Below are 25,438 nucleotides of genomic sequence, written 5' to 3'. Positions count from 1 at the left end.
GATGTCCAGTAACTGGATCTCTCACAGACTGAAATAAGAGTGTAAAACAGTACACACTTTTCCAGTGGAACTTTCACTCACCAGATGTCCCAATAATTCCACTCTTAGGAGAAGCTGTCACAAAGCTTGACTTACTCATAATATGCTTTGTGGCAGCTTTCTGACTCAGGCAGTTAAATCCAGCCCAAGTAATTGTGGTCGGGAGACGGTATGTTAACTGCCAGAAGCCCGGGGGTGCCAATTATCACAATGACCATGGAGACCAGAGTGCCGGCCAAGAAGGCTCCACTGGCACAGGGCTGTGGATACAGTCGGTAAAGATGGTATTCCCAGGGGCGAGACACACAGGCATCCAAGGGACTGCCTGCCTGACACACACACGTGCATACAAACACACATAACGTACGTGCATATTAAAGATGAATGAGCAGAAAGCTGAGGGAAGTCCCTGCACTAACAGTCATGATCCCTTACCCAGTTCCTGATTTGAGCCAGCTTCAGAGCTGGAACCCAGTGACTGTAAAGATGGTCAGATTCCTCCCGAGTTAGGAACCTGCAGCCCTAAGGCAGGTGTACACTGCAGTGACCACTCCAGTCTGTACCCAAAGGGACCCACTGCCATCTTCCTGAATGGCATTCCCTGGGCAAAGGGTAATCCCCAGACATGTCCAGGTCTGCTGAACACAAGCCTGCACACACAGATGCCCAGCAACTCAAAAGTGTCCAACTGTCCTCCAGCTCAAGTGGGGCATGGGGGATGCCAGGTAATAAGTCCATCTCACATCTCACCACCCAGGTGTGCCAGGCTCACGGGGCAAGAGCATGCAGCACGGTGTGGCCAGCACCCTCTCCAGGATGCAGCACGTGTGCCGGACCCAGCTCTTCCGCCAGGTTCCCTGCCCCAGTAACACCACACAGAGGCCTGGGACCCAGTGTTTCCATACGGCTCTGTGTCCCCAACAAATGATGCTGTAGCACCAGGAACTTATTTAATGGATAAATTCTAAAATGCATATATCTATAGTATACAACATAATGTTCTGAAATGTGTTACACTGTAGAATGGTTAAGTCAAGCCAATTCATATTTGCATTACCTTACATACTTACCATTTTTTGTTGTGAAGACACTTGAAATCTACTCTCTTAACAAGTTTCAAGGATGATACATTGCTTCTAATTTCAGTTACCATGACACATTGTTACTAACTGCAGTCACAAAGGCATCCCATAGACCTCTTGAAGGCACTCCTCCACCTAACTGAAACTTTGTATCCTTTCACCAAAGGATCTCCCTTTTCCCCATCTGCCCTCCCAGCCAGCCTCTGCTACCACTTTCTACTTTGCTTCTGTGACTTCAGCTTTTTTAGTCTGCATGTGAGATTGTGTGGTATCTGACTTTCTGTGCCTGGCTTGTTTCACTGAAGACCTCTAGGTTCATCCATGCTGCTGCGAACGGCAGAATGTCCTTCTTTCTTAGGGTTGAGCAGTGCTCCATTTGCACCATGTTTCTTTATCTGTTCTTCTACGGATGGACATCCAGGCTGCTTCCATATCACAATGAACGTCCTAATCATTTCAGCTTGCCATGCCTCAGATGAACGAGATTAAGACTTTCCTGTGAACGGCAAATAAAGAAGGTTCCAACACTGCTAGGGAAGTGGCAAAGGCAGGGGCCAGAAGGAAGCGTCCCTGGGGCAGCAAAGATCACAAGACGGAAGTGCAGTGGGTGGAAACATCACCTAAGTCAACCACGTGTGAGTTCACGGGACACCAAAAGAAAACTGCACCCCATTCCTTTGCACGACTGAACCAATGCATTTTTCTAAAAATCGGTAAAAGGAAAAAAGTTAATGAAATTTCTAGCATTTGAAAAATTTACTTAGATTTTCTGAAAGATTATAAAATTGTCCTTCTAGAACTCAGTCTAAAAACCTGGTGGGTATGAGGTGAGTTCAAAGTGCCTTAATGAAGCATGTGAACACCAGAATCACCTTGAGGAAGACCAGGACATCCTCTGATGTGTGTCTCTGACATCCCTGCCCACAGAAATGAACAAAGCCGCACACCTTGCTGAATAGGGAGTGTGCTTGAGGATCAGGAAATACGGTAGGCATTCGTACCTCCAGAAACTCTCCACATCCTCCGAAGCAGATGAAATGGAAGGTAAACAGCACTAAGGAAGAAGCGCCATGGAGACACACTCATTGGCTCTGAAACTCTGAGGATTACTGTGGCTGTGTAGATCTCAACAGAGCGTTCAACACACATCCAGCAGCTATCAAAGAAACTAAAGAGCTTTCAAGAAGGAAAGCCTGATCTTCAGAAGGAAAATGCTGTAATAAGCGGGGAGGCATTTCATCTTTTATCCGTTTTCACACGCTGCTGAACTGAGGTCCTGTAATGTAACTTCCTCTGCGGAATTAATATTCCAATGACTTGGAGCTGGCGGAGGGCAGGGATCAAGGCTGCCACATAAACCCAGGCCTATTACACAAATCACAGCAGCACTGCCCACAGAAACCACGCCAAGAGAAGTCAGAGAACCACAGGACACCTGGGCTGGAAGGGAACTCCGACATCATGCTGAATGAACACAGCCCCTTCATTTCACTAATGAGGAAACTGAGGCCCAGTGAAGCCACTGACTGTTCCAAGTTCAAACGGCTCACTGGACTGAGGTCCAGAATGAACGGAGCCCCCTGACTCCCACAGCAGGCCCCTGCTTTGAAAGAGAAAATTCCAAGTTGTGTCTTTAAAGCCAATTTGATGCCACTACCTACTTTTTACATGTTAACACAAGTGTTAAAGGCCCTTAATGAGATAAAGAGATAATCAAATGAAGGGAGGGAGGCATACTCACGAAGCCAACTGCAGCCACGGGTATGCTGCCCGCTGGAAGGGGTTACCAGGCAAAAGGCTTACAGGAACTCAAAGGGGATTAGAGCCTTTGTGAGCATGAATAGTAGCTCCAGTCAGCCTGGCTAAAGGGCGAACAATGCCCTGCCCGGGAGACATAATCTGATCCCCAGCTGATTCCAGGGCTGCATCAACAGCACATTAAGATGGGGCTATTTTTGGAGCCTGCAGCCATCTGAGTCTGGCACAAGCTGAGCAAGATGGATGAGGACAAAGACAGCCTCACTGAGTGCTCACCTGATGCAGGCATTCTTCAGGGTAGACACCAGGATGCCTGAAGATGCTGCCTCGCTGGCCTTTTAATGCCTTAGGGACGGCACCATGCACAGATCCCATGGCCTGGGTGTGCAGGGGGCAGAGACTGACTGCAGACAGCAGCAAGGCCGATGAGCAAGACAAGGATGACACCAGGTCTCGTATCCTCAGGCACTGGTGAGGGACACCTCTGACAAGCTCTGCCGGCCAGGAGACAGCAGGAGGTGGTGCTGGCATTGTAAGAGGCAGCTGCCCCAACAGGAAGGGGGTGCTGAGAAGTGGGGGTGTCAGGGGCTCACGGGCCGTGAGCTTCAGAGACAAAGTGGGCACAGGCATGAGATGCCAGTCAGAGTAGTCTAGCCCAGATGGAGCTGCAGCAGAGGCCAAGAGAGAACAAGACAGGCAGGCTGCTCAGCCCCCGCTCCACGTGCCAGAAGGGCTCCGGGTGGAGACAGAAAGCTGGCCCGATGACCACAGTGCAGAGGCGCGGTCTCCCTCAGCTCTTCAGCGAAGCCAGCTCACAGGCCTACAGCTCCTCGGTTTAGGGGAACCCAGGTCCCCCTGGAGAAGGACACACGGCTATTTTATAGGACAGATGACCATGGGGAGAGGGAACTACCCAGACCCTGAATCAATGCCAATCCTGCTGGGCCCAACACATCACAGGGTCTATGGCCAAGCAGGACCCAGAAGCTGTGACCCAGGTCCACCTCAGAGGGCACAGTGGGGTCAGGGTATCCAACCTGGGCTCATTTCTCCAGTCCCTGTATGTGTGTTGGAACAGACAAACCTGGCACTGGCAGGACAGCAAGGACCAGATGGAAGCCCGGGACGTTCCCTCACGGATCAAAAGTCAACCGAAAGCAACACTGCGATGTTGGTGGGATGGAGAGCTAGGCATGCTATTGAGGCTGTGAAGGAGGCTGGATGCTGCCTTCTGCCATTCCCCACTGAACCCAGCTGTTTGGCCTGGGTGGTAGCAGCAGGTCCTTGGAGAATGGCAGTACCTGACCATCACCTTCATCAGGTGGGCAACCCCCACTGCAGTTACTTCAGAAATGCTGCTGTCACATGGCACATCTATACACCCATGCAGGCCCCGGCTTCCAATCTGAAAACTGATCCAGCAATTTGGTCTCACATCGCCAATCTGAAGGGCCACCAGAAGCCATGCACTGTCACCTGGCAAGGCCAGCAGTACACGTTCATGCTGCAGACCTCCATCAAGACTCAGGCCTAGGGCCAACATGCTGTGCCCATCGGCCACATCTGGCCTGCAGCCCGTGAGCTAAGAGTGGTTCTGCATTTTTAAAGAGACATAGGACACGGAGCCTACGTCACACAGCAGGCGGTGGGGACACGGAGCCTACGTCACACAGCAGGTGGTGGGGACACGGAGCCTACGTCACAAGGCAAGCTGTGGGGACACGGAGCCTACGTCACACAGCAGGCGGTGGGGACACGGAGCCTACGTCACAAGGCAAGCTGTGGGGACACGGAGCCTACGTCACACAGCAGGCGGTGGGGACACGGAGCCTACGTCACACAGCAGGCGGTGGGGACACGGAGCCTACGTCACAAGGCAAGCTGTGGGGACACGGAGCCTACGTCACAAGGCAAGCTGTGAAGACACGGAGCCTACGTCACAAGGCAGGCTGTGAAGACACGGAGCCTACGTCACAAGGCAGGCTGTGGGGACACGGAGCCTACGTCACAAGGCAGGCTGTGAAGATACAGAGCCTACGTCACAAGGCAGGCTGTGAAGACACGGAGCCTACGTCACAAGGCAGGCTGTGAAGACACGGAGCCTACGTCACATAGCAGGCGGTGGGGACACGGAGCCTACGTCACATAGCAGGCGGTGGGGACACGGAGCCTACGTCACATAGCAGGCGGTGGGGACACGGAGCCTACGTCACAAGGCAGGCTGTGGGGACACGGAGCCTACGTCACATAGCAGGCGGTGGGGACACGGAGCCTACGTCACATAGCAGGCGGTGGGGACACGGAGCCTACATCACAAGGCAAGCTGTGGGACACAGAGCCTACGTCACAAGGCAAGCTGTGGGACACGGAGCCTACGTCACAAGGCAAGCTGTGGGGACATGGAGCCTACGTCACAAGGCAAGCTGTGGGACACGGAGCCTACATCACAAGGCAAGCTGTGGGGACACGGAGCCAACGTCACAAGGCAAGCTGTGAAGACACGGCGCCTACGTCACAAGGCAGGCTGTGAAGACACGGAGCCTACGTCACAAGGCAGGCTGTGGGGACACGGAGCCTACGTCACAAGGCAAGCTGTGAAGACACGGAGCCTACGTCACAAGGCAGGCTGTGGGGACACGGAGCCTACGTCACAAGGCAGGCTGTGGGGACACGGAGCCTACGTCACAAGGCAGGCGGTGGGGACACGGAGCCTACGTCACAAGGCAAGCTGTGGGGACACGGAGCCTACGTCACAAGGCAAGCTGTGGGGACACGGAGCCTACGTCACAAGGCAAGCTGTGAAGACACGAAGCCTACGTCACAAGGCAAGCTGTGAAGACACGGAGCCTACGTCACAAGGCAAGCTGTGAAGACATGGAGCCTATGTCACACAGCAGGCTGTGGGGACACGGAGCCTACGTTGCATGGCAGGCTATGGGGACACGGAGCCTACATCGCACGGGAGGCTGTGGGGACACGGAGGCTACATTACATGGCAGGCTGTGAGGACCAGCATGGCCGCTGGTACCCAAAGTGTCGGGGGAAACAAGCACTCTGTATAGGGCCTCTGAGAGGCTCATGGGGGAATCACAGGCCAGTCGCCGAGGTGTGGGAGCCAAGCAGTTGTCCCTTCTACACATCACTTCTCCCATCCAGACACAGTCCCTGGCTTTCCCACCCACTCCATCACATGGGGATGTGGTACTCTGAGTGCTGCACATCACAAAGTTTGTGTGGTCTGATCCTCAAGCCATCAGCGCAGGCACACTCTATAATCAGCACTCTCTCATTGCATGGAAATCTTCCAAACAAAATTGTATTCAAGCAGGTCCTGAGGCACAGGCAGTTGGTGCAACTAGGGGCGGCAGCTCCCTCTGCCCTTGGCGCCCCTGCACTGCCTCTGTTCTCCTAGGAAGCTCCCCAGCACCGCGAATGAAGAGAAGCACTGGCCCTCGGCTGGGGAGCGCAGGTGTCGGCTTGCACACAGTGCCGCCTCATGCACTGCAGCCAACGGGAAGTGCCCCATGAAGAAGTGTCTGTGACAACAAGTGGTAAGGAGAAATCCTACGAGGAGGCAAGACTTTGAGCAGGCCACTCGGATGTCCACGTGGACCAGATGGGCAGAGATATGGATCTTTATTGATTTAAGGACAGTAGCCTCAATTTTGCCCTTATAACCAGGACTTGGAAAGCACGGGGCAGAGGCAAAACAAGGAGGGGATGTCGGGGCTCAGGCTGAGAGTGCAGGCCCATCTGTGCCCACTCAGAGGCTCACTGCAGGGTCTCAGTTCCAAACAGGCTCTCAGAAGACCTGCTCTGCGGATGCCAGTGCTCCCCCAGTGGGCCTGGTGTGTGTCGGCATGTGCCAGTGTGTGCTCTGCGGGCACCTCCTCCAAGCTCCAGGTTCATTACCTTTTCCTTTCGCATCTACAAGTGGGGGTGGTCACTGCCTCCCACGGTAACTAAGATGTGTGTTTCTTCCCTGGATGGCCCTCCCTCTCTCTGAAACACAGGAAGACGTGTGTCTCCTCCCTGGATGGCCCTCCCTCTCTCTGAAACACAGGAAGACGTGTGTTTCCTCCCTGGATGGCCCTCCCTCTCTCTGAAACACAGGAAGACGTGTGTTTCCTCCCTGGATGGCCCTCCCTCTCTCTGAAACACAGGAAGACGTGTGTTTCCTCCCTGGATGGCCCTCCCTCTCTCTGAAACACAGGAAGACGTGTGTTTCCTCCCTGGATGGCCCTCCCTCTCTCTGAAAAATAGGAAGATGTGTGTTTCCTCCCTGGATGGCCCTCCCTCTCTCTGAAACACAGGAAGACGTGTGTTTCCTCCCTGGATGGCCCTCCCTCTCTCTGAAAAATAGGAAGATGTGTGTTTCCTCCCTGGATGGCCCTCCCTCTCTCTGAAAAATAGGAAGATGTGTGTTTCCTCCCTGGATGGCCCTCCCTCTCTCTGAAACACAGGAAGACGTGTGTTTCCTCCCTGGATGGCCCTCCCTCTCTCTGAAACACAGGAAGACGTGTGTTTCCTCCCTGGATGGCCCTCCCTCTCTCTGAAACACAGGAAGACGTGTGTTTCCTCCCTGGATGGCCCTCCCTCTCTCTGAAAAATAGGAAGATGTGTGTTTCCTCCCTGGATGGCCCTCCCTCTCTCTGAAACACAGGAAGACGTGTGTTTCCTCCCTGGATGGCCCTCCCTCTCTCTGAAACACAGGAAGACGTGTGTTTCCTCCCTGGATGGCCCTCCCTCTCTCTGAAACACAGGAAGACGTGTGTTTCCTCCCTGGATGGCCCTCCCTCTCTCTGAAACACAGGAAGACGTGTGTTTCCTCCCTGGATGGCCCTCCCTCTCTCTGAAAAATAGGAAGATGTGTGTTTCCTCCCTGGATGGCCCTCCCTCTCTCTGAAACACAGGAAGATGTGTGTTTCCTCCCTGGATGGCCCTCCCTCTCTCTGAAACATAGGAAGATGTGTGTTTCCTCCCTGGATGGCCCTCCCTCTCTCTCTGTTTCTGAAACACACTTACCGCAGCTTTGGTTCCAGGCCACCACGATAACATTAAGATGTCAAAAAGAGAGTCACGTGAATTTTTTGTTTTCCCGGTGCATGTAAAAGTTATGCTGACACTAGTATTCAGTCAAGTAAGTGTCCAAAAACGTCTAAAAAGCTACGGGGAATACCTTAATTTCAAAATACTTTATTGCTAAAGAATCCTAACAGTCACCTGAGCCTTTAGGGAGTGGTCATCCTTTTGCTGATGGAGGGTTTTGCCGTGATGTTGATGGCAGCTGACTGACCAGGGTGGCAGCTACTGGAGGATGGAGTGGAGGTGGCAGTTTATCAGACAGCAATGAAGTTTTCCACATCTATGGACTCCTTCCGTGAAAGACTTCTCTAGCACGCGACGCTGTCTGATAGCACTTTATGCACAGAACTTCTTTCAAAATTGGAGTCAGTCCTTTCAAACCCTAACACTGCTTTATTAGCTGAGTTATGTAATATTCTAAATCCTCTGCTATCATTTCAACAGTGCTCACAGCAACTTCACCAGGAGTAGATTCCATCTCAAGAAACCACTTCCTTTGCTCATCCTTAAGAAGCAACTCCTCATCCATTCAAGATTGATCATGAGATTGCAGCAATTCAGTACCAGCTTCAGGCTCCACTTCTAATTATCATTCTCTTGCTATTTCCACCATATTTGCAGTCAGTTTTTCCATGGACGTCTTGAACCCCTCAAAGTCATCCGCAAGGGTCAGAATCAACTTCCCCCAAACTCCTATTAATGTCAATAAATATTTTGACCTCCTCCAGTGAGTCACAGATGTTCTTAATGGCATCTAGAATGATGAATCCTTTCCACGTTTTCAATTTACTATGTCCAGACCCATCAGAGAAATCACTATTAGTGGCAACAACAGCCTTTAGAAATGTGTTTCTTACATAATACGACTTGAAAGTTGAAATTACTCCTTGATCCATGGGCTGCAAAACGTATGTTGTGCTAGCAGGCATGAAAACAACATCTGTCTCCTTGGTACATCCCCTTCAGAGCTCTTGGATGACTAGGTGCATTGCCAATGGGCAGTGATTTTCAAAAGAATCTGTCTCTGAGCAGTAGGTCTCAACAGGGGGCTTAAAATATTCGCTAAGCCATGTTCTAAATGGATGTTCTGTCAACCAGGCTTTGTTGCTCCATTTATAGACACTAGGCAGAGTAGATTCAGCATCATTCTGAAGAGGCCTAGGTTTTGCAGAATGCTCAATGAGCATTGGCTTCAGCTCAGAAGTCAACAACTCCATCAGCCCCTAATGAGAGAGTCAGCCTATCCTCTGAAGCGCTAAAGCCAGGCTTTGACTTCTCTTTGCCTGTGAAAGTCCTGGAAGGCTTACAGTCTTCAAACATAAGGCTATTTCAAGGACACTGAATATCTGTTGTGTTCTGAGGTGTTCCACCTTCATCCGTGATGTCAGCTGGGTCCTCTGGAGAACTTGCTGCAGCTTCTCCGTCGGCACTGGCTGCTTCACCTTGTTCTCTTAGGCTACAGAGGTGACTTCTTTCCTTCAACCTCATGAACCAATCTCTGCTAGCTCCGAACTTTCCTTCTGCAGCCTTCTCACTCCTCTCAGCCTTCACGGAATACAGAGAGTTAGGGTCTTGCTCTGGATTAGGCTGTGGCTTAAAAGAATGTTGTGCATGATTTGGATCTTCTCTCCAGACCACTAAAACGTTCTCCATTATCAGCAATAAGGCTGTTTTGCTTTCTTACCATTTATGTGCTCAATGGAGTAGCACTTTTAATTTCTTCAAGAACCTTCCCTTTGCATTCACAACCTGGCCAACTGCTGTATAAAGCTTGGCTTCCGGCCTGCTTCAGCTCTTGAAATGCCTTCCTCACTAAGCTTGATCATTTCTAGCTTTTGATTTAAAGTGAGAGATGTTCCTTTCACTTCAACACTTAGAGGACATTATAGGGTTATTAATTGGCCTAATTTCAATATTGTTGTCCTCAGGGAATAGGGAGGCTTGAGCAAAGGGAGAAAGACGGGACACTGCAGGTTGATGGCGCATTCAAAACCCAGACATTTATGGACTCATGTTGCCATCTCACATGGGCACAGTTTGTGGAGCCCAGAACAATTACAATAGGAACACCAAAGACCACTGACCACGGATCACCGGAACAGATACAATAATGATGAAAAACCTGAAATAATGTGCGATCACCAAAACGCACCACACAGTGGGACGTGGTGTCGAAAGCCAGCTCATGTCATTGAAAAATGGGGCCCACAGACTTGATGAACATGGGGTTGCCACAAACCTTCAGTTTGCAAAAGTCACAATGTCTGAGAAGCACAATAGAGCAGCATGCAGTGAGGTGAGGTGTGCCTGTGTCTAGAGCGGCTTGTGACCCCGACTGACAAGCACTCCTAGAATCTACACCAGTGGCGATACCATCCACGGACATGAGTAATTCAGACACCAGTTTGGATGGTGCCACTTTTGAGATGTCAGGAGCTACCAGGCAGTTTGATGTTTTCATGTAAAGCCCAGGGATGGAATAAGCATTTGAGATGATTTTACCTTACAGTATCTTTATTAACCTTCTCTTTCATGTACCAGTCCATTCCAGGACTTTGGATTCTAGCAATACAGCTAATTCTGAACGCGCGCACACACACGCACGCACACACACACACACACGCACACATAAACCATGCCTCTCTAGAATACTGAGATATATATTTAAACGCACAGCTATGCTTCCAGGGAAGTGAAGAACATGACTGAGAGCACATAATGAAGCTGTTGTTGAAAACAGAATGCTAAACCCTGGTTACCCTTTCAAGCTTGGCCTCTGCTAGGAAATAAAGGTCACACAGAGAACAGGAGAGTGAGATTTTGACCCACAAAAGGTAAGGAGGGGGATACTAGGAACCCTGCAAAAACCGAGGCTCCTTAAAACCCACATCCTCATTACAAGAAAGAGCTAGAAAACATTATTCTCCAGCTGGCATGCATAGAAAAATGTCAAAAAAAAAAAAAACCCCACTTGTTTATCTTAGCGATGGCTCTTGTAAAAAATAGAGTCTACCCTGAGAACCTGAAAACTGCATTGATCTTTACAAAAGTTTGGGTTTGAACTTACTGGTGGGGTCCAGGAAATCTTAAGCCTTTTAACTTAAAGAAGTTCTGGGTTTTTGGCCACCCTGGACATTTTCCAAAAACAAATGAGAATTGTCAGTGAAGGACTGTACCCACAGGCCAGCCTCTTGGAGGCCCCAGCAACCTACAGCAGCCTGATAGGAGCCTGTGACACAGGACAAGCCATGAAGACAGTGGCCTGAATGAGGGCAGGCCAAGAGAACAGAGTGAATTAGCATTCCAACAACTTCTGACACTAGAATCACAATGTTCCAAGGAATAAAAGCTGGATTATGAGCAGGTGACAAAAGACTATCACAATTTACCAGGAATCTTCTTAAAACAAAAGTGTCTAGAAGTTATGACTGCTGAAATAGAAGTCTTGGTTGGCAATTTAACAGCAGATTAGAAATAACTGCTGAGAATTAATGATTTGGAACAAAGATGTGAAGACAGTATGCATGACCCAGCAGAGAGAGTGTGGCAAGGGAGTGTGGGAGAAAGGCTGGGAGCGTCTGCTGCACCCCTAAGCGGGGTGCACAGGAGAAACAGAAAACAGCAGACACAACGTCAATAAACGACTCTGACTCGGGAAGCAATCTCCAAGTAGCTTAATCTAAAATACAACCATTCCTGACGCACTGTAGCAAAAATGCAGAACGCCAGAGACAAAGACAGAAGCTTCAAGCTTCCAGTGCTAGGAACAGTTAGGCAGCTGGCTTCCCAAGAGCAGCAGTGGAATCCAGAGACAGCACACAAGAAAATGACAGAAGAAAACGTCGTGTAAGAACTGTCCAGCCGGCTACATACTCAAAGCTAAAGGCACGTTGAGGCAAATCGAGCCATGAGACCCCTACTTGGGGTATACATGAAAATTGTTTTATAAACCATGAGAATTTACCTCCAAAAGCCTCACTAAGGGAACTTCTAAGGACACACTTGAGAAATAGAGTGATCCCAGAAGAAAGGTCTCAAATTCAAGGTTCTAAGAAAAAAGTTTTGCAATAAATTGCAAAACTAGAAAACATCTAAATACGTGTGACACTAATGATAACAGTAATATTTACTTTTGAGATTAATAAAACTACCGAAAAGTAAAACTAAAATACTGGCCAAGAAAATAGCAAAGGGGGATTAAAATAGACGTAAAAGGTTCTTAGGTTTTCAGATTGTTTGAATAGAAAAACACTGAATAATTAATTTCAGATTTCATGATAAATATGAAGAGTAGAAAATGAACATAAAACTTCTAAAATAATAGAGGGGGAGAAATGAAGCACAAGCAAGATTCACAATTCACTCAAAAGAACAGGAAAGGACCAAAACTCTCCAAAGCAGCATAAAGTAAGATGAAAGAAATTAGTACCAAAAACAAAAACAAAAAAGCGTAAAATGACAGAAATTATCACGAGTAAATCAGTAGTCACGGTAACTATAATGAACAGCAGCTGGAGACTGTTACACTAAATGTTTTAGAAATCAGCAAAACACTGTTTACAAGAGATAGCCCTAAAACAATGACACAGAAAGGCAGAGAACAGAGAACGCTACGCTAAGCAACAAAGGAAAGCTGATTCAGCCATATTAATATCTGCCAAAATAGATGGGAGCAAAGGGAGCAAGGGTCACTACTGAATAATACACAGGTTCAGTTCACCAGAAAAACAAAAGAATTATCAACGTATATGCCCTTAATAAAATTACACCAAAACATAGAAAGCAAAAACTGACAGAAAAAATAAAAATAGAGGAATCCAATATCACAGTGGGAGACTTTAAATCTTTCAATAACTGATAGAGCCAGGTAGAAAAAGAAATAGGAAAGTTATAAAAGAATCAAACACAACATTTTTCTCAAATATAAATGCAAGATAAAAATTAACCCATACAAGAGACGGTTAAAATCTTCATATATTTCAAAGGATTACTATTAAACAATCATATTTTATTTTGAACTGATGTCCCCACTTTTTTTTTTTTTTTTTGAGACGGAATTTCACTCTTGTTACCCAGGCTGGAGTGCAATGGCACGATCTCAGCTCACTGCAACCTCCGCCTCCTGGGTTCAGGCAATTCTCCTGCCTCAGCCTCCCGAGTAGCTGGGATTACAGGCTTGAGCCACCGTGCTCGGCCCGATGTCCCCTCTTTTATGGAAAAGTGACTCCACATCAATATCAGAATGTCTAAAACTACCAAGAGAGAATGAAAGATTAGGGAAAAACTGCATCTTCACGATGACATTCCCTGTGAGAGGCGGCAAACACAGGGCTAAATGTGAAAAGATGGGATGGAAGACGTGCTGAAATCCTATAATGCAAACACCACTAATAATAATCCAGCTGCCAAAGATGACAGACTCAAGAAGATTATTATGGAGGTCACAGGAGAAAATTGCTCCCGTGACAGCTGGATAACTTGCTTCAGGTCCCACAACCGCTAATGGCAGAGCAAAAATAGAACTCACGGCTTCAGACTCAAAGTCGATTTATTCTTCTATTCCATTGCAGCCAATGTACTAATGACCTTAAGCAAATATGTGTTAGAAAAATTTACAAAACAATAGGGTACACAATGAAAGGACCCCACTAAAGTGAAGGAACCATGCAATGTCATAGGAACATGTGTAAACCTTCAAGATACGTGTACTCAATTTTTATTTATTTATTTATTTATTTTTTGAGACGGAGTGTCGCTCTTGTTACCCAGGCTGGAGTGCAATGGCGCGATCTCGGCTCACCGCAACCTCCGCCTCCTGGGTTCAGGCAATTCTTCTGCCTCAGCCTCCCGAGTAGCTGGGATTACAGGCACGCGCCACCATGCCCAGCTAATATTTTGTATCTTTAGTAGAGACAGGGTTTCACCATGTTGACCAGGCTGGTCTCGATCTCTTGACCTTGTGATCCACCCATCTTGGCCTCCCAAAGTGCTGGCTTGAGTCACCGCGCCCATTTAGGGCAAAAATCAATCTAAAGTGGATTGTTTACTTCCTCGCTGTTACAAACGCTGTACCAAAGACTTCTAAAAATTATTCTTTGGCGATTTACTGGCAACATAATTAGCTATCCTGATGCATAAATATTCATCTACAGAGATGGGATGATGTGGGGGCCTACCTTGAATAAATACTTTTATCTGAAATCTCCTTTCATGCAAAATACTGCTTTTAAAAATAATTTTTTCTTACAACATGTAAGAGGTAGACCATATCTAGTATAGCTTCGGTCTTTCTGCAAGACTGCTCTTCTAACATGGTCAGGAGTCCAGCCACCATGTTCTTTTCCTGCTGCACCCAGCACCCTTGGGCCATGGGCACCACACGAAGCTGGCGTCTTCCTGCTGGTTTGGGAGCACAGTGGCCCATGTACCACTTGGTCTCAGACTGTGGCCGGCCCACTGTCCACTACCTCCATATTAGCTGGTTTTGAAAAAGGATAAATATGGCTGCTCCTCCGCATCTGCAGAACTGTGCTAGGATGCTCTAGAAAGGTTTCCTCTAGATCTACAGATGTCACTCATCAGCAGATAACATTTTCAGTGGACGTGCGCTGAGTCAGTAGTTTTGTCTAAGTTCTGGTTGTTTGAGCAAGGAACACAACTCTGAGCATGAGCAATATGAAAAATAATAGCATCCATACAGTTAGGTTAAAATGCAAACACCTACATTGACAATTTACTGAAATGTCTAAATTGACACTTTATATTTTGAGTAATCCCTTAAACCATGAGAGGAGTCACCAGGGAGCAAACCCGTCTGCCAGTTACGGGTACTGTGTAACCCAATAGTCTAATTTAAAAAGTAAAAGAAAGAGAAGGTACCAGGAAAACTAAGTTGACTGGGCTAGAGTCTCAGCAAAAACAAGTTATTAAGAAACCCTGCCCACTTAGATGCAGGCAAAACAAAGTCCAATGTTGGGGGGGATACCACAGAGATCCACTCACCTGGCGCCACGCGTCTCTGTTCACCATTCAGTGCATTGAAACTAAAGCTGGAAACTGCAGATGACATTTCTGGAAATCATTTAGGTAAGTAGGGCGATTACATGAGGGATACTCAGGTCCACAGAAATGCCTGGACCCCATATCAAAGACGAGCAGCTTCGAAACCTTACCAGGTGATGAGTGACGAGATCATTCTGCAAACACCAATCTCCCCCTGACTGACTTCTTCACCTACGTGCTTTACAAATAGGAACTCACTTATCCTGGTCACAGCCCCAGGCCGTGGGAACTACTCCCCCCGCTGTTCATCTGGTTCCTGTTCTCGTTAATTCAGTGGCCCACCTGAGTAGGCTGAGTAACGCCCACTGCTGCTGCGAGGAGCCAGGGGCATGAGCAGGGTCCCTGCTGGGTGCTGCCTGCGGTCGGCTGCACCTCAGCCCTGAAAGCTGCTGCCTCATCTGCGCATCCCTCAGGCTGCGGGGAGGATGGCAGTGAGATAAATGAGAAAGCATGTTTCACGGTGGACTCGAGCCCTCGGGTGGCACTAGGCAAGCTGTGCTTCCTTGGCCCGTCCCTGTGGTTTGCCAGCCGTTCTTGGATGAGGGGGCACAAGCAAGCCAGGGCTGCACCAGTGACCCGTTCCAGGCCCCAGCCCACCCTCTGCTCCCAGGCCTGCCTATCAGGGAACTGCCCTCCCGAATCATCCCTGGGAAGAGCAGGAGTGTACCACCTGTGGTTGAACTTCACCTGACCCCACTGCTATTCCCCAGGCTCGCTGTCTGTCTGTGGGGACTCCAGGTAAGAGGTGCAGGCCCTAGAGGCCCAGGGGAGGCTGCGATGGAAAGGAGAGGAGGGGGAGACGCAAGCAGAGGCCATATGCATCCCCCGATCCTGCCCCATCGGCGGCTGCCATCCATACCACACACAGGCTGTGGCTGTGCCACTGTCAACACACACTGCCCTTGGACCATGGGCCCCACGCTGACCAGACAGGAACCTCCTCTAAGCTACCACTTCTCTGCAGGAGCCAGAAGAACCTGTCTTTACCCTGTGGCCTGCCAGCTCTCTGAGAGAATGCAGAGCTCCCTCCATGCAGACCCGCTCTGCCCAGGGCACCATCTCTCCTTAATCCAAGCCCCGTCCTCCCCAGTCCCACATGGCTTCCTGGCAGGAGCAGATCGGGGGCATCCAGGCCCAGCTCACCCTGTTCCTTCCTCATGACTTCCGACCCCTGAGGTCAGCCTGGCCTCGCCTGCTCTACCAGAGGCCATTTCTTTAAGGGGAGGGGTCTTCCCCTCCAACTGAGTCTGCTTCAGGGCCCCCAGACCATCAGCAAGGTCTGCCCACCTCCAAAACCCACCTACATACAGGATTCAGACACACCCAGAAGATCAGGCAGACGGAAAGCCATGTCTTCTCCAACACCCCCATAACTGGCACCCTCATGAGTGGCCCCACAGTGGCTGCCTTATGCATGGAAGGGGTCATGAGGGACACTGTCCAATCTCCCACCAGCCCATCAGCCTCACCTCCGGCCAACAGAACCAGTCTGGCAGACAGCAGAAATCTTGGTTGATGAGTGAGTTCACCTGTGCTCTGAGTACATCAAGCCATTTTTAAAAATACCTCTAGAAGAAAACAGTGACGCCCGCTTGACATCAAACTACTTTCTAGACAGTGACCCGACATCCATGTTCTCACTAACAGGAAAATGTGGATTCGCCAGCATTCGCTAAAGCAGCTGTGCGCATAGCACACCTTAGGAGGCGGGTTTAAACTGGCATTACACACCTAGTCTGGCAACCGGCCATGTCAGAGATTAATTAACACCCTCACTCCAAAAAATCTTCATCCCTTCATTCTTGGGAATATGATGATTTTCTGACTGATGTATTTAGGTTTGCAATATTTTTTCCCGGACTGGAGTATCAAAAGTGCCCTCTTATAAAAATATTCAATCGACATAATTTATCTGTAAAAACATATGTGTCCGTAAATACTAGGAAGAGGCGGGAATAGTCTGTCACCTTGAGCCCAGCGAGGTAGCGCAGGATACAGGGGTGCAGGGCCACACAGCACACCAGGCAAGGTCCGAATCCACGCCTGTGGCCTGCCAGCTGGGACCTGGTGCAAGGTGGCCCTACGGTCCCTAAGCCTCAGTCTCAACTGCAAAATGCAGACAGATACCAACGCCTCTCTTCTAGGGATTTCTAAAATATTCAATGAGATGGAAATAAATGCATATACTATGCAGCCCAGGAAAGAAGTCAGACACTCGACAGAAGCGAGTTTAAAGAGGGTGTGGACGGTGAACGCCCAGGCACGAGGGTCGGGCTCTGCTGACCCAATGCGCAGGGCTGTGAGGGGAACCGACGCTGGGACGTGATGTCAGACACAACCTGGGAAGCTGAGGTGCATTACGTCACACACTGTACAACTCACTGGACTCAAATGCCTCTCACTTATACCCGTTTCTCCGGCAAAAGAATGTAACAGGACCTCGTCCTGCTCACCAGTCACCACGGCGCAGCCTGGAGTACATCAGCTGCAGTTTTGCAAGTAGCTTTTTGTAAGGAGGGAGAAAAGAAACATTTCACTATTTATCTTTCCATTTTTATCTATTGATATTACTTCCATGGAGCCTGTTCTGGTTCACCATTTCTTTTGTAATCACCTTAAAAGAGGAAAGGGATGCATTGTGGTTTATGCCTTTCTGATTCTTTAACTGGGGAAAAGAGGGGAAATTCAGCAATAATTCCAAAACATTCTTCCTTCCACACTGACCACTCTGTGTCGCCCCTTTAAACTGGGGTCCAGAGCCTCACAGGCTGTAAAGCACCTCGGTGGTTACCCACAGTGACAGACACATGGACAAAACCTGAAGGAGGCTCCACGCTCCCTCCCGCACACAGAGGAACTCGGACCCAGTCTCCTAACTCCTCGCCCAGCCTCCAGGTGCCTTCACGCATGAGCTGCACCCTGGGATGACCCTGGGATGAGAAACAGGGTGGCTGTGGGTGAGTGGCACTGGGCAGGCTGGCCCCTCCTCCCTGCTTGTCTCCCCCAGTTTGAATCTAACCTGCTCCAGGGGAATATCGGCTCTGGCCAACGTGCTCACAACCCTGACCACACCTGTAGACAGTAGGGGCTCAAGGCTGTGAGCAAATGAGCTTGCCTTTTCTCCGTCAGCTGCAAGCATCTGCTCTGATTTTAATATCGGCAAGCCTGTTTTGTTTAGGGGAAGCCCTGTCCTTCACTTCCATGAGAGGTCACTGACATGACCTCCACACTGTGGCTCCTAGAGGTGGTGGCACCCAGGGGGACGCAGCTAGTGCCACACTGAAAGCTGTGCCTTCCAGGGCACTCAAGGACAGGCAGCTCCTCTCAGCCCCAGGTCATGAGAAGCTGCGCGCCCAGGCAGAGGTGTGGGCACGAGGAGCCCTGCCACAACACAGCCTCCTCCTGTGGTCATTTCCGGAGCCACCTGTGCAGCTAGTGCTGCCTAGCACTCTTCCTCCCCTTGCTCTCCCTCCTTCTGGTGTCTCAGCCTCTGTCCCTGGCCTCCAGCTTGGGGTGCTGTCTCCTACATGGTCCTCGAGAACCCAAGCACCACGCCCACTCCCATCCCACACAAACCCATGTTCACAGGGGACAGCGCCCTGTCCTTCCCTTCCTGGGTGGGATGCGCGCTACACTTCCTAGTCTTCTGTACTCGTGGTCTGGCTCACGCTGCTGAGTGGATGCAAACAGCCCCTCACAACCTGAAAGTTAGGGAGGTCAGATTTCTTCTTGGCCCAAAAGTAAGTGCCCTCTGGCTGCGGCGGCTGGGACCCACCCTGCTTCTCGGCCTCCCTCCGGGAAGGCTGGAGACTTGTTCACAGAAATTCAGCGAGTGTGGATGATTCCTGAGAACCAAGGGCTAGTTGGCAACCACTTCTCAAAAGACAGACCCAGGGATTGGGTGCCTAGGAATACTTGCACCTGTTTCACAGAAAGGTAAAGCAAAGCAAAACGACGGGAAAAGGCACACAGGAAAGAGCAATCGGAGTGATGAGACGAAAAAGCTCAGCAAAAATCCAGAAATTTAGTCAGCGGCTCCAAAAAGTCACTACTATCCAACAGTGCTCGTGAGCAACACCCACACCCACGGGAGCGTAGGCCCGGAAGGACTCGGCAGACCCTCACCAGCTCCCTTCAGACGGTCGATGCTAAAACAGCATCTACCTTCATCAGATGGACTGTGAAATCCTGAATATGCTTATTTTAACCCGTCCAACCATCCCAAATTAAAATTTTATGTTGAAACTTGATTTCGAAATAAATTATTTGAATTTTCCATCTTTTCAAATGTAACCATGTTTATTTCAAATTACTATAGGTAGATCAGAGAGAAAAAAAAAACAGAAACAAAAAGTAGTTTTTAAAAAAATGAGAGACTAAAACCAAAGTTTCTCAGGTTGGTAGAGACCCTTTTTAAGCACTAGAGGGGCTCACGTGAACGGAACCGAAAGTTAGGTGGAAATACCAAGTTCGAATACCAGAACGCTTTAAAAGGGGCACCGCATGCATGGAAGTGAGAATTTTATATTCAATGCTACAAAAAAGTGCACCGCCATCGAGTGAAGGGGGAATCCCTGCAAAGATCAAATAAGTGAGTTTATGAAAATTCTAGGACAACCCCAGCTAACCTGAGAGCCAAGTCAGTTCCCTGCTGGGTTGGTGTCTGCAGCCACCACTAGCCCCGGGCCTCCGTCTGGCGGGGGCACTGCCCTCCATGCAGCTGGCACAGAGGCCTGAAGACGGACAGCTCTGTGGACATGGCTAGCAGCTGCCCTGGACCAAACATGCTTTCACCCCAGACCAAGTGAAGAAATCTGTCTTTCCAGCCTTTTGTGTGGAGCAAACAAAAAACAGCCCCGCAGGCTTCAATGAGCCACGCGCTTCCTTTCCTTTCTTCCCTGTTCACTCCCTCCCACCTGTGCATAATAAACACACCCGGACTGCGGTCTCTGGGTCTTCATCTAGTCAGTCATCCCACACACTCCCTTGTGTTTAACCTTGAAACCCAATTCCAACGCGCCAACATCGGTGCCTACAGACGGCCGCGCGGGCTGCTGCGCTGGCTCCTGCAGGGTGCATGCTTTGACAGGCTCTGGGGGCAGAGCCAGCTGGCGGCGGAGACTCGGTTGCCCAGGGAACAGCCACTGAAGTGTGTGCTCAAGAGTCTGCACCAGGCCGGCGCCTGTCGCGGTTCTGGCTGAACCTCGGCACTGCAGGGGCTGGGCCCGGCAGGTGCCCATTAGTGCTCTCCGTGCTCCAGGAACAGGGAGCAGGTCCAGAGGCCCCACGCTTCCCACTGACTTGCCTCACTGCCTTGTTAATGACTGTGCCACTCTCACCACCCAAACAAAATGCACAGAGTAGGAGGAAACCATCAGCTTCGAGGATGGCTCCTGCTATTTTTAAACAATGCCGGTCGGCTGGAGAGCAGCGGAGTAGCCTGCACACCTAGGAGTGATCTGTCCTTTTACTTAATGCCAACTCTGCTTTCTTTCGCTCATTTATTCTGCTTTAAATCCCCCCAACCCATTTTAGTCGTCCCCGTTTGTGCAGTCCTCATTTGGAGAATACATGAAGTGTACCAGTCCTTGCCACTTTGAGGAGTCAGGAAGGCCAGCTGCCCCAGCCCTCGGTGCCCACTGCCGCCACAGTGAGGCTCTGGCGGGGCACAGGCATTCTAAGAGGTCCATGTAGCAGATGCGCCTCTCAGCACCGCCATGCTGGGCTGGCCTCCTTCCCCACAGTAGCAGCACAGCACACTGGCCTGAGCCCCAGGTAACAGTGTGCCAACAAACACGGAGGCACCCTTGGGGCTCTAAACAACCAGGCCCCCCTCCTGCCCTGGCCATTCCTCCTGGCCGCTCCTGTCTCCTCATTCTGCAACCTACGCTGAGAGGGAAGCTGCTGCCTCTGCGTTGCCTGTGGTGGCACGAAGAGGACTCAAAAGGAGCTCGCACCCAGAAGTGACGCAGGACGTTCACACCTGGCACACTGGCCAAAAGTTGCCATGCCTTTCCCCTAGCTTCAAAGGATGTGCAGAAGCGCAGGAGAACCAGATACCAGCGAGCACCACAATTAAAGATGGGGAGAAAAGAAAAGGGAAAACTGCCAGGCGCAGAGGCTCACCCCTGTAATCCCAGCACTTTGGAAGACCAAGACCAGAGGATCACTTGAGGTCAGGAGTTTGAGACCAGCCTGGCCAACACAGTGAAACCCCATCTCTACTAAAACTACAAAAATTAGCCTGTAATCCCAGCTACTCCGAGAAGGCTGAGGCAGGAGAACTGCTGGAACCCGGGAGTCGGAGGTTTCAGTGAGCCAAAACTGCACCACACACTCCAGCCTGGGCGATAGAGTGAGACACCATCTCAAAGGAGAAAAAACCACCTGGGGATGTACAAGGTAGCAGAGCAGAGGCCCAGGGCTGTCTCCCCAAGACCCAGGCCAGAAAGCAGTGTGCAAAGGGGAGACCCACAGGAAGAGCACACAGAGCCCGAGCCGCGGCGGCAGGTGAGCTGGGCAGCACGGAGACGGGGCGGGAGGCTGGGTCCTGAGCAGTGTCAGACCATGGACAGGTGTGCAGAAAGGGAAGGAGAACCAAAATGTACTCCATTGCTATCATGTGCCTGCACTCTGCATTCTTCAATCCATCTAATCTCACTCCGTGAAGCAGATGTTATTTCTATTCTGTTGAGCAAAGTCGGGAGCAGAGAGAAGTTTACTTCTCAGGACACAGCAACTCAAATGGAGCCAGGTTCAACCTCGGGTCTGCCCAACTCCAAACCCATTTCCGGTGTCATTAGCCTGTGTTTCCACTTGCAGCGGAAAGGAGCACACGCTTGGGAAAGGCAACCCACCAGCAGCAGAATCGGAGGAAGAAAAGGTGGCTGTGGGCAGGAAGTACGGGCTGTGGCCCGGGGTAGATCCAGCCACCTCGCTGTGAACAGAAACACGTGACCCAGCAACCCTCCCCGAGAAAGAAGAACAGATGTGTAAGTTGTATTTCAATACAGCACTGAACAAGGGCAAGATCTCCAAAGCTAATGCCCCCAAAGGGAGAACTGGCCAAATACACAGGGACACATCAGACCACCACGGAAAATGTCCTTGTGAAAGATGGCTCCTCCCTCTGTCTCAGAGTAGGCTGGACAGTCCCCCTGGGTCAGCAAGCCTGTGGCCCTCAATGCCACTGTCTTCACGCAAACCAGAGACCTCCAACCAGGAGGAAGAACCTGGGACAGGGCAGGGGAGAAGCAGGCTCCAAGCACACCCTGGAGCAAACCTCCAGGTCAGGGCTGAATGGGGCCAGGAAACAGAACCAATGCCCCCACCCTCACCCCTGCCCGCCAGGCCCTGGATGGGAGCACCAACACCCATGGTCGCCAAGCTTCAGTGAGCAAGCACCAGCCACAGCTTCTGCTTCTATCAAGGCTCAAGACCAATTTGACACCCAGCGCTGGGGACTGAGCACTTCCAGCTTCAAAACAAGAGTTTGCTGTTTTCTTTCAGATGTGCTCCGTAGGAATTAAAGTGCTGGAGTCCAGAGAAAGCTCTGCCAACAGCAGGAAGGCGAGGCACAGGAGGCGCCGGTGGAGCCCCAGCTTCTGACCCTGCCCAAGAGCTACTAACACATAAAGCCACCAACTGTCTCTGGGACCCTCACACAGAGCAGAAGCCACCAACTGTCTCCGGGACCCTCACACGGAGCAGAAGCCACCAACTGTCTCCGGGACCCAGAGCAGAAGCCACCAACTGTCTCCGGGACCCAGAGCAGAAGCCACCAACTGTCTCCGGGACCCAGAGCAGAAGCCACCAACTGTCTCCAGGACCCTCGCATGGAGCCGAAGCCACCAACTGTCTCCAGGACCCTCACGTGGAGCAGAAGCCACCAACTGTCTCCAGGACCCTCACACAGAGCAGAAGCCACCAACTGTCTCTAGGACCCTCACACAGAGCAGCCACCAGCTGTCTCTGGGACCTTCAAACAGAGCAGAAGCCACCAACTGTCTCCGGGACCCTCGCATGGAGCCGAAGCCACTGACTGTCTCCAGGACCCTCACACAGGGCAGAAGCCACCAACTGTCTCCGGGACCCTCATATGGAGCAGAAGCCACTGACTGTCTCCGGGACCCTCATAAGGAGCAGAAGCACCGACTGTCTCTGGGACCCTCGCATGGAACAGAAACCACTGACTGTCTCCAGGCCCCTCATATGGAACAGAAACCACTGACTGTCTCCGGGACCCTCGCATGGAACAGAAGCCACTGACTGTCTCTGGGCCCCTCATATGGAACAGAAGCCACCAACTGTCTCCGGGACCCTCGCATGGAGCAGAAACCACTGACTGTCGCCGGGACCCTCATATGGAGCAGAAGCCACTGACTGTCTCCGGGACCCTCATATGGAGCAGAAGCCACCAACTGTCTCCGGGACCCTCATATGGAGCAGAAGCACCGACTGTCCAGGACCCTCACATGGAGCAGAAGCCACCAACTGTCTCTGGGACCCTCATATGGAGCAGAAGCCACCAACTGTCTCTAGGACCCTCACACAGAGCAGAAGCCACCAGCTGTCTCCGGGACCTTCAAACAGAGCAGAAGCCACCAGCTGTCTTCGGGACCCTCACACGGCGCAGAAGCCACTGATTGTCTCCGGAACCCTCATATGGAAGAGAAGTCACCGACTGTCTCCAGGACCCGCACACAGAGTAGAAGCCACTGACTGTCTAGAACCCTCACATGGAGCAGAAGCCACCAACTGTCTCTGGAACCCTCACCTTGGAAGCAGCGCCATGACTTGAGGAAACGGGGCAGCCGCCTGTAGGTATTCCAGCTGCAGCTCCATCTTCCCTGCCGAGAGCCAGCACCAGCTGTGGTAACTGGGAGTGAACAAACCTTCCTAGGACTCCAGCCTTTTCCAGCCAAGCCCCCAGGTACATGCAGCAGATACAAGCCACACCTGTCATCCCTGCCTGATTCCCAACCCTCGGAACCCACCAGCAGCCCGAAAGGTTGTTTTTATGCTACTAAGAAAAAAAGGCTAGCCTCATTTACAAACCCGGGGTGATTTGACAACTGCTGTCACTATTTGTGCCTGTGTGTGATGCCACACATGCTGTTCATGTGGAAAATGTGTTGCTGTGACATGGCCTCCATTCGTCTCCAGGTGTTGAGTGCCAGATTCCAGGAAGCCCCAGGAGTGGGCCCAGAAGGAGCAGTGCTGAGGACCCCCAGGGGTGGGGGCTATCCTACCAGGCATGTCCTGGGGACATGGGAAGACTGAGGAGTGAAGGACACTCATGTCCATGACGGGGAAAGGCTGAGACATCAGGCTTCCAGCTGTGTCTACCTTGGTGACTTTGGAAGCATTTTCGTATGCACATGTCATAGGCAGTGTGCTCCAGGGAAGCGGGGGTGTCTCACAGTCCAGAGTGTCCCACAGAGCACCCGAGACAGTGGCTGGCAGAGCACAGGCACCGATACCCCAGAGGAATGAGCCAGCCCCCGCGTCCCTGTGTGCTGAGTCCATCCTCCCAGCATCCCTAAGAGGCAGAGCTATCAATCTCAGGCAAGGAAACTGAGGCTCAGAGAGTGGAAGCCACTGTCCAAGAGCACACCAGAGTGCCCGCAGCAGAGAAGGCAGTAGGGAGCAGATTACACCTAGGCACAACTGCAGCACCAAGCTCCCTCACCAGGACCAGAAGGCTCCTTCACTCTTCTCCAGAAAGCTCCTTCACCACACTCCAGAAAGCTCCTTCACCACACTCCAGAAAGCTCCTTCACCACGCTCCAGAAAGGTCCTTCACCACACTCCAGAAAGGTCCTTCACCACACTCCAGAAAGGTCCTTCGCCACACTCCAGAAAGGTCCTTCACCACACTCCAGAAAGGTCCTTCGCCACACTCCAGAAAGGTCCTTCGCCACGCTCCGGAAAGCTCCTTCACCACACTCCAGAAAGCTCCTTCACCACGCTCCAGAAAGGTCCTTCACCACACTCCAGAAAGGTCCTTCACCACACTCCAGAAAGGTCCTTCGCCACACTCCAGACAGGTCCTTCGCCACACTCCAGAAAGCTCCTTCACCACGCTCCAGAAAGGTCCTTCACCACACTCCAGAAAGCTCCTTCGCCACACTCCAGACAGGTCCTTCGCCACGCTCCGGAAAGCTCCTTCACCACACTCCAGAAAGCTCCTTCGCCACGCTCCAGAAAGGTCCTTCACTCTTCTCCGGAAAGCTCCTTCACCACACTCCAGAAAGGTCCTTCACCACACTCCGGAAAGCTCCTTCACCACACTCCAGAAAGCTCCTTCACTCTTCTCCAGAAAGCTCCTTCACCACACTCCAGAAAGCTCATTTACTATGCTCTAGAAAGCTCATTTACTATGCTCTAGAAAGGTCCTTCACCGTGCTCCA

The 25,438-nt window shown here is 50.9% G+C and overlaps 1 protein-coding gene and 1 pseudogene across 3 annotated transcripts in view; one reads left to right on the top strand and one right to left on the bottom strand.

Moving 5' to 3' along the window:
• Positions 1 to 25,438, bottom strand: part of EIPR1 (EARP complex and GARP complex interacting protein 1) — a 184,431-nt gene that overhangs the window by 77,058 nt on the left and 81,935 nt on the right. The gene's annotated exons all lie outside the window — the stretch shown is intronic.
• Positions 9,086 to 19,791, top strand: LOC144579370 (uncharacterized; annotated as a pseudogene).

Source organism: Callithrix jacchus, chromosome 14, assembly GCF_049354715.1.
Source record: "Callithrix jacchus isolate 240 chromosome 14, calJac240_pri, whole genome shotgun sequence".
Lineage (NCBI taxonomy): Eukaryota > Metazoa > Chordata > Mammalia > Primates > Cebidae > Callithrix > Callithrix jacchus.
The sequence above is the reverse complement of the archived record's forward strand: the minus strand, read 5'-3'. Positions and strand labels throughout refer to the sequence as shown.